The sequence below is a fragment of the Tupaia chinensis genome, unplaced genomic scaffold (assembly GCF_000334495.1).
Source record: "Tupaia chinensis unplaced genomic scaffold, TupChi_1.0 Scaffold000463_1, whole genome shotgun sequence".
In the NCBI taxonomy this organism is placed as follows: domain Eukaryota; kingdom Metazoa; phylum Chordata; class Mammalia; order Scandentia; family Tupaiidae; genus Tupaia; species Tupaia belangeri.
The window spans coordinates 1808728-1818304 of NW_006159972.1; the positions used below are offsets into that span (position 1 = coordinate 1808728).

The 9577-nt window shown below is 47.0% G+C and overlaps 1 long non-coding RNA gene across 1 annotated transcript in view; it reads right to left on the bottom strand.

The window, feature by feature from the left end:
- Positions 1 to 4156, bottom strand: part of LOC102476649 (uncharacterized) — a 7073-nt gene extending 2917 nt beyond the window's left edge. The window contains exons 1-2 of the long non-coding RNA XR_335590.1: positions 3978 to 4156; positions 58 to 108 (exon numbers count right to left, since the gene is read on the bottom strand). This is a non-coding gene — a long non-coding RNA (uncharacterized LOC102476649). The remainder of the gene's footprint in view (positions 1 to 57; positions 109 to 3977) is intronic.
- Positions 4157 to 9577: the final 5421 nt, after the last annotated feature.

The following is a 9577-nucleotide window of genomic DNA, read 5'->3' on the forward strand; positions in this document are numbered from 1 at the left end:
CTACAGAGAGAGAGAAAAAGAAGTCATGCTAGAGGCACATGGGAAATGCAGACAGACCTGTGCATCCGGATTGCAGAATGCCATGGGGGGAAATGATGGGAGATGGCACTGGAAAAGAAAGTAGGGATTGGGGCCAGCAGTTAGCGTAATGGCTATGTCACTGGACTCCCATATATCCGACTGCCGTTCGAGTCCCAGACCCGGTGGCTTAAACTCATGCCAGGCACTTGTGCATGCATGCCCAAGATCTCGAGAGGAGAATGGAGGAGAAAGGATTGCAATGTGGCCATGCCTCCTGGGGGAGGTGATTTCTCACTTTCTACCTCTCTGTCTCTGTCTTTTTGGGGAGGGCACATGCCCTGTAGCAAAAACCTCTCAAAAAAGAAAGAAAGAAAAAAAGAAAGAAAGAAAGAAAGAAAGAAAGAAAGAAAGAAAGAAAGAAAGAAAGAAAGAAAGAAAGAAAAGAAAATGAAAGTAGGGACCATCAGAGGTGGTGAATGCACTAGGCTGAGGGCCTTTGTCTTTTTTTGTTTGTTTCTTTTTTTTTTGGAGAGGTTTTTGCTATAGGGCGTGTGCGCTTGCCAGAAAGACAGAGAGAGACAGAGAGACAGAAAGCAAGAAATCACCCACCTTGGGGGATGACCACGCCACAATCCCTTCTCCTCCATTCTCTTCTCGGGATCTTGGGCACGCATGCACACGCGCCTGGCATGAGTTTAAGCCACCAGGTCTGTGACTTGAACCACGGTCGACTACATGGGAGTCCAGTGACATAGCCATTATGACAACTGCTGGTCCTAGGGTCTTGGCTTTCTGACACTGACAAATGGGAGGGCCCGAGGAGGGGTCTTAAGCAGGAGGGTGGTGTGGTTAGAGCTCAGTAGCTGCCATTCTCTAGCCCCAGAGTCTGTTTCCCGTCACTGGCCAGAAAGTAGGAGAAAAGGGAAAGGAAAGGAGCAGTCCCACGCGGCCCTCTGAGACGGTCAGCCAGCCTCCTGACCCCAGCTTGGCCTCTTCCCAGCACTAGGCTCGGTCCCCAGCCCCAGGCACCCAGACAAACCCCTCCACGCCCCCATGACAAAGAGGCTCATGTGGAGCCTGGGCAAGATTTGCAAACATCAAACTTGTAATTACAAGGATGAAATCATCTGGTTCCTTTTAAGCAAACGGGTTTATTGATCCCAACACTAAAGAAATGCTATTCTGGGGGAAACTTGCTCTTCTCTGCTTTCCTTTTCCTATGGGATGGCTGAGCTAGTGGGGGTGGGTGACAGGGGAACCAAGAAGAAAGAGAAGCTCCTGGGAGGGAGGGGAACAGCTTTAGTGCCCAAGGGTGAATTCTATAAAGTAGGAATTACATCTCAAAAGAAAAGTTCTTTAGGGCTCAGGCAGATGACACTTTCATCCTGGATTTAAGACTATCTTCTAAAAACTAGAAGCTGAGTTGAGCCTGGACTTCAGGCCCTGTGCCAGCCATTCATATCCCTCCCCTCCCCCCAACTCCTAGTCTCATTTGTGGCTCCAGATCCTATTTCAGCTTCAAGACAGTACCATATTTCCCAGAAACTGCCGGAAAATGGTTTTCTTAGAAAAAAAATGCACTACAGGCTTAGAGACCTGGGGGACACTACCCCTTCTGCAAGGACAGGCAGATGGAGGTGACTGTTGACCCAAGACGTGGGTAAAGCCATCCTTTCTGTTCTGGTGGACTCTGGGAGGCAGGATATTCAGGCCTTGAAGTTTCCAAGTCAGCAAGGAACAAACAGCAGGGCTTGGGCACAGAAGTGCAAAACCCTTAAGAGCGAGCGCCTGTTCTACTACGGCTCTACTAACCCACAACAGGACCCCGTCATGCAGCCTGTTGGGGACCCTTCTTGAACATGGTAGGGTGCTCCTGGAGAAACTACCCACGTCACAGACCTCCGCGTGTTTGCCTTCAGTGAACGTGATAGTAGGACTATTGGCATTTCCATCACAACGCTGGGTCACTTAGCCCTTCTGAGCCTCGGCTTCCTCATCTGTAGAACAGGATCCCCAGACGTGCAGGGTTGTGGTGAGGAGTGAATAAAGATGATGTGCCCCAGTGCTTAGCCTTTAGCTAGCGCTCATGGGCCAGAGTCTTCTCACTGGCCTATGGTCACTTATTTACCTTTTCAGAGTTTCTACTTTCTCATCTGTCAGGAAGGACTGAGATAAGGGGCATAAAAGCACCTTCCTCAGAGCTTTATAGTTGGGCTAGACAATGAGGGTTTCCCACCCCCTGCTCAAAGTACCCACCTGCTTGAAATCAGTCTGGGGCCTGGGACCAGCAGGTGGCGAGGTGGTTAAGGTGTTGAACACTCCCACGTGGCTAACCATGGTTCAAGTCCTGGACCAGGTGGCTTGCTTTCTCACTTTCCCTCTTTCTCTCTCTGGTGAAACTAAAACAAGGAACAAACAGCAGGGCTTGGGCACAGAAGTGCAAAACCCTTAAGAGCGAGCGCCTGTTCTACTACGGCTCTACTAACCCACAACAGGACCCCGTCATGCAGCCTGTTGGGGACCCTTCTTGAACATGGTAGGGTGCTCCTGGAGAAACTACCCACGTCACAGACCTCCGCGTGTTTGCCTTCAGTGAACGTGATAGTAGGACTATTGGCATTTCCATCACAACGCTGGGTCACTTAGCCCTTCTGAGCCTCGGCTTCCTCATCTGTAGAACAGGATCCCCAGACGTGCAGGGTTGTGGTGAGGAGTGAATAAAGATGATGTGCCCCAGTGCTTAGCCTTTAGCTAGCGCTCATGGGCCAGAGTCTTCTCACTGGCCTATGGTCACTTATTTACCTTTTCAGAGTTTCTACTTTCTCATCTGTCAGGAAGGACTGAGATAAGGGGCATAAAAGCACCTTCCTCAGAGCTTTATAGTTGGGCTAGACAATGAGGGTTTCCCACCCCCTGCTCAAAGTACCCACCTGCTTGAAATCAGTCTGGGGCCTGGGACCAGCAGGTGGCGAGGTGGTTAAGGTGTTGAACACTCCCACGTGGCTAACCATGGTTCAAGTCCTGGACCAGGTGGCTTGCTTTCTCACTTTCCCTCTTTCTCTCTCTGGTGAAACTAAAAATGAATAAATGAATAAATAAAATAAAATAAAGAGAGAGAAATCAGCCTGGGGGTCCTACAGGAGCAGCTACCCACCCCAGAAGGTAGGGAGATGTCAGAGAAAGTCCTAGTCAGGCTGAGTCCTTAGGAAAAGAAGATTCCAGGAAGCAGGCCTTCAGGGGGGTCCATCAGGTTTTGAGGAAATGGGGTGAGGATGTTTCTAACCATCCCTCCACTGGGCAGTGTGTAGATCAACCCATAACAACTGGGCAGCTGCCAATGCTGGTAGAAGCCCAGACCTAAACGTACCTGGCATGGATGGAAATTTTCTTTATAAATTTCCTTTAACACCATTTTTTAAATAATTGGAAAAAAACTTAAATAACAACAAAAAAGGCATCCAGAGGTCAGCTGAGGAGATGGCCTCCTTCAGCCTGTGGCTCGCTTCCGGTCATCCTGGTTGGTTGGATGCCTGTGGCCTGGAGTTGCCAAAGGCTGTCTGTGGTGCTGCTGTTCTGGGTGTGCTTGGCAGGCCGTGCTGTCCCCTTCCTTTAGGACATCGTTCCCCACCCCCATGAGGCTGACAATTAGAGTGCCCTCTCCCGCTTTTGTTTCCACCCCTCCTGGTCCAGCTCCTTTGACCCTGACCTTTTCCTTGCCAAAGATTGTGGTGTCTGTCTGGCCAGCTAGATGACCCTAGAGATCTTTCACCTTTTATTTGTCCTGCATTTTCCAGGGCAGAAACAATATTAGAGTCTAAAGGCCAGATCAGTTGCAGGTCTGTAAGCCCTACCTGGACCCATTATAGAGTAAAAGTAGGTTCTTGAGGGGCCAGCAGGTGGCACAGTGGGTAAGGTACTGGACTCCCACATAGCCGACTGCGGTTAGAATCCTGTACCTGGTGGCTTGCTTTCTCATTTTCTTTTTCTCTCTCTGGTGAGGTGATTTGGCAGAGGGGATGAGTATGCACGCAGGCTGGGCAATCAGATTCCTTCCTGGTAATTTTATGACCTGGATATGGAGAAGTGGCTGATTTCTTTGCCAGGAAGTGAATGCCACTGAAGAGAATCTGGGAGAATTCTGCAGTAAGGAGAAATGAGAAACAGGAAAGAAAATAAGAGTATTAGTCAAATGGTGCCCATCTATCTTTCTTTCTCTGGCTTGTTTACTCGAAATGAAATAGGCCTCTTTTAGTTTTAAGGTTGTTGAAATTGGTTTTCTTTCACTTGCAATGAAAAGAGACATGAGGGGAAGAGTCTGAGATAGCTAAAGATCCAACAGTAGTGGTCAGTGGTATCCGTATTCATGCGGGATCTTCAAAACATGAATAGTACTTTAAAAAGTACACATGGATTTTGGGACCAGGAAGTGGCGTAATGGTTATGTCGCTGGACTTCTACATAGTCCACCACGACTCAAGTCCTGGACCCAGTGGCTTAAAACTCACACCAGGCATTTGTGCGTGTGTGCGTGCATGCCCAAAATCCCAAGAGAATGGAGGAGAAGGGATTGAGGCATGACTATCCTCCCTGGGGGGTGATTTCTCGCTTTCTCGTTTCTATCTCTCTGGCGAGCATACGTGCCTATAGCAAAAATTTCTCTTAAAAAAAAGTATGCATGGATTTCTATTTTTTTCCACCAAAAAAAAACTTGTACTAACTCATTTTAACATGTCTGAATAGGACCTAATTTGAGGCACTAAAAAAGATAAGGCATCAATTTCAAAGAGCCCCTATCAGAGCAATATGAATTCTGCTAAAAATGAAGTAAGAGCAAACACCAAATTTGTAGTGAATCTTTGGCAAAAGAATAGTGAAATCATTGATGCTTTTCAAAAATTTTATGGGGATAATGCTTTCCCCAAATCATCAATTTAGACATGGGAAAAGGGGGCCAGCCAGTGGTGTGATAGTTCAGGTGGCTGGATCTCACAAAGCTGACTGTGCAGCTCCAGTCCTGGAACTGGTGGCTTGAAAAACATTCTGGGCATGTGTGTGTGTACCCAAAATCCTGAGAGGAAAATGGAGGAGAAGGGATTGTAAGAGCCCATCCTCCTTGAGGGATGATTTCTCACCCTCCAGTCCCACCCCTCTGGCAAGAGCATGTACCCAATAACAAAATTAAAAAAAAAAAAAAAATGAAAAGAAGGGAACAGACTACAACCACAGCAACAGACCATCCACATCAATTTGCCAGGAAAAATGAATCTTGTCTTTGTCCTAATTGAAGAGGACCGACTGAGGGAAGAGAAAGCTAGAAAATGGAAGCAGGGTGAAGGAGCGGGAGCATCTGCCCATGTAGCTAGATAGAAAACCCATTAGGGCAGAAAATTCCCTGCCCAAGCTAATGTAGGCAGATTAGTGTGTGTGTTTGTGTGTGTGTGTGTGTGTGGGGGTGTCTAGCTGATTAAGCCACATTCGATATAGCCAATGAGATGAAACAGTGGGCCTAGCCACATTCGACATAGCAGTGGACCCAGTCACCCTGCATAGAGCCAATGATATGAGAACAATCAGTGGGCTCAGCCAGTGACAAACCAACATGACCTTGATTAAATAATTATAAAACTTGGGACCAGCAGTTGGTGTAATGGCCATGTCTCCGGAGTCCCACTTGGTTGACCATGGTTTGAGTCCCGGACCTGGTAGCTTAAACTCAACACCAGGCATGTGTGCATGCATTCCCAAGATCCCAAGAGGAGAATGGAAGAAAAGGGATTGTGGTGTGGCCATCCCCCCTGGGAGGTGATTTCTCACTTTCTGTCTCTCTGTCTCTCTGTCTTTCTGGCGAGTGCACACGCCCTATAGCAAAAACCTCTCAAAAAAAAAAAAAAATTATAAGCCTCACAGAATGTAGCTGCTGGAGCCTTTGAGCCACCCTATCCTCTGAGGCCCCCTTCATACCTCTCAGGAGTGTACTTTCACTTTCACTTAATAAACTACCTTTTCCTTTCGCTCTTTGCATGTTTTATTCAATTCTTTGTCTGAAACACCAAAAACCTGGGTATCATCACAGATGCCACATCACAATATAATGGTTAGCAACCTGAATACCAAAGGACTCAGCTTACACAATTCCGATGGGTGCTAAAACTGTTGTACCTGGATCGCCTAAAGACAGAAATTTTTAAATAAGTGGGATCAAGATCCTGAAGCATTCCTCCAAATAATTCTACCGGTATGACCCTGAAGACAAAATACAATCAAAACAATGGTTATCAAGAAGTAGAAGCGGTTCAAAGCAGAAATGGGCCAGTCAAGAACAAAAGTCATGGTCACAGTCTTTTTTTTTTTTTTTTTTAAGAATTATTTTATTGGGAACCAGCAGTTAGCGTAATGGCTATGTCGCTGGACTCCCACGTAGTCGACCGTGGTTCGTGTCCCGGACCCGGTGGCTTAAAACTCACGCCGGGCGCGTGTGCGTGCGTGCCCAAGATCCCAAGAGGAGAATGGAGGAGAAGGGATTGTGGCGTGACCATCCCCCCTGGGGGGTGATTTCTCGCTTTCTGTCTCTATGTCTCTCTCTGTCTGGCGAGCGCACGCGCCCTACAGTGAAAATCTCTCCAAAAAAAAAAAAAAAGAATTATTTTATTTAACTTTATTTATTTATTTTAATTTGATCAGAGAGGAGGGGGGAGAGAGTGAGAGAGAGAACATGAAAGAGAGAGAGAAAATCCCTCTTGCGATTTTGGGCGTGCACACAAGTGTGCCTAGCGTGAGTTTTAAGCCCCCGGGTCCAGGACTTGAACTAGAGTCAACTATGCAAGAGTAATGTAACCATTGCGCCATCTGCTGGTTCCCCACCTTACAATTCTGACTTGCCTCTTTCTAACTTCTTTTTGCTTCTTAATTAAACAAAACAAAACAAAACAAAACAAAACAAAACAAAAAACTGACTGGCACCTAGTTTTCTTGAGTTAATAATGTAAAAAAAGACACTGACATGGTTGAATTCCTAGGACCCTCCTTCTTTAGGAATGGACTAAATGGCTGGAATCATTGCTTAGAAAACTGTCTTGAAGGTTTTTTTTGTTTTTTGTTTTTTTTTTAGTAATTATTTAATTTAATTTATTTATTTCAGTTTGACCAGAGAGGGACAGAACAACAGAGAGAGAAAGCAAGCCTTCAGGTCCAGGACCCAAACCATGGTTGGCCATGGTAGGAGTTCAGTGCCCTTAACCACCACACCACCTGTCAGCCCAAAAAGTGTCTTGAACTTCGATGAAGTTCATGCTGAGAAATAAAGTTTATATTTTTATCTTTTCATTGATTTGTTTATTGTAATTTTGGGAGAGACATTTTTACTATAGGGTGTTTGTGCTCGCCAGAGAGACAGAGAGACAGAAAGTGAGGAACCCTGCCCCCGCTTCTCCCCACAGGGATGGCCATGCCACAATCCCTTCTCCTCCATTCTCCTCTGGGGATTTTGGACATGCACATTTATGCCCTGATGTAAGTTCAAGACTAGGTTCCAGACTCGAATTGCTGTCACCATGTGGGAATCCAGCAATGTAACCACTATGCCATCTGCTGGCCCCTTTTTTTAATATATATAATTTTGCTATAGGATATGTGTACTTGCGGGAGGTGGGAAGGGGGGAGGTGGGAGAGAAAGTGAGAAGATACCCAGGGGCATGGCAATGTCACAACCCCTTCTCCATTCTCCTTTTGGGATTTTGGGCACACACATGAACATGCACCTGATGTGCTTTGTAAGCAGCTGGGTCTAGGACTTGAACTGCTTTGCAAGCCATATGGAATCCAGCTGCCCTAACCACTACACCACTGGCTGGCCCTATTCCTATTTATTTATTTGTTTAAATTTTTTTTTCTTAGAAGTTTTTGCCATAGGCCACATGTGCTCTCCAGAGAGAGAGAGAGAGAGATCACCCCTCAGGGGGATGGCCACACTGCAATCCTTTCTTTTCCTTTCTCCTGGGATCTTGGGGATGCATACACATGTACCTGGCATGAGTTTCAAGCCACCAGGTCCAGGACTTGAACTGCAGTCAGCCATGTGGGAGCCCAGCAATGTAACCACAATGTTATCTGCCGACCCCCCCCCCCTTTTTTTTTTTATCAATTCTTTGAAGTTTCCTCTATAACTACACATATATTTGCACAGGTTTGGTGTGGACCAGGGAAACACACCCTAAAAGGAGCCGATTCTAGGCCTGTTATTCAGAAGGAGTATGTCTGTCAAAACCATAAGCCTACTGGTTTGATTTTGCTAAAGAACAAGAGACCTTGGTCTTCTCTGGACCTCAGTCAAGGTGACCAGGGACTAAGTGTTTTCCCAGGATATGAGCCTTTCATTGCTAAAACCAGGACAGTCCCTGGCAAACCTGGACAGTTGTTCATTAGAGCTCAGTTCCATAGCTGTAAAAGTGACAGCAATGGGAAATTCTGCCAAATCTTGTACAGACATTGACAGTTAACTTTGCACTCATTCCTGTTTAGTTTAGGTGAATCCTCAAAATCTTTTGTAATATGGCCACCTAGTTTCAATCAGAGTAGGCACCTATTTGCCATACTTGGACTGAATTTGTCACAAGCTAAAATTTTTTAGTTTTAGTTTGCTATAGGGTGCTTGTGCTCACTTGACAAAGAGAGAGAAAATGAGAAATCACATCCCTCCCCCGTGGCCACCCTCAATCCCCTCTCCTCCAGTCTCCTCGTGGGTTCTATACACTTATGTACACACATCTGGCATGTTCCTGAAGCCAGGGCCAGGAGTTAGGACTCCAGCTATGCAGTCCGCCATGTGGGATCTGCAAGCCTAAACCTCCACGCTATTTACTGGCCCCATCCCAAGGTCAAATTGTAAAGACCAGGATTTATTTAAAAACAACTTAGAGTCAAGCTCTGCCATGAACTCAGTGTCAGACTTTCTGCAGCTCGAGCTAATTACTTCCCTAAAACACGTGGATCTTGTCTTTTGTATTCATTGCACATTTGGTAAATTACATGAACTGGCAACGGGTCTTATGTATATAAAATTGAGATTGTTCTTTTGAAACAAATGTATTGCATGCCATTAAGCGCTAGACGATATAAATGTTTCACGCTAGCGAGTTGCGAGCTCATGTATCTATATTTTCGAAATATAAAAACTGAGGTTTAGGGGTCCAGTGTTTGTCTAAGGCCCCAGCCAGAAGGCAGGGGAGCTGGCTGGGATTCTGGGGTTACTCCACGCGGCAGGGGAGCCCAGAAGTTCAGATGGCCAAGGAACGGCGGAATAAAAGGCCCGCGCGGGCCGCTCTGGGTTGCCAAGGACCGGGCGGATTCGCACAGAGCAGCTGCACACTGAGCGGCGCCGTTGCGGGCACCGGGAGGAGGGCCACCGCGGCAGCGAAGCCGGCGTTCGCCGCAGCCCGGCAGCCTGGCTAGCGGGCGGGTGGCGCATGCGCAGCGCGCGCCGCGGAGTTGTGAATGGTGCGTCTTGTTTGCAGGAGTTTGAGGCGGGCGGGCGCGCAAGGAGGAGGGGTGGGGCCGGCGG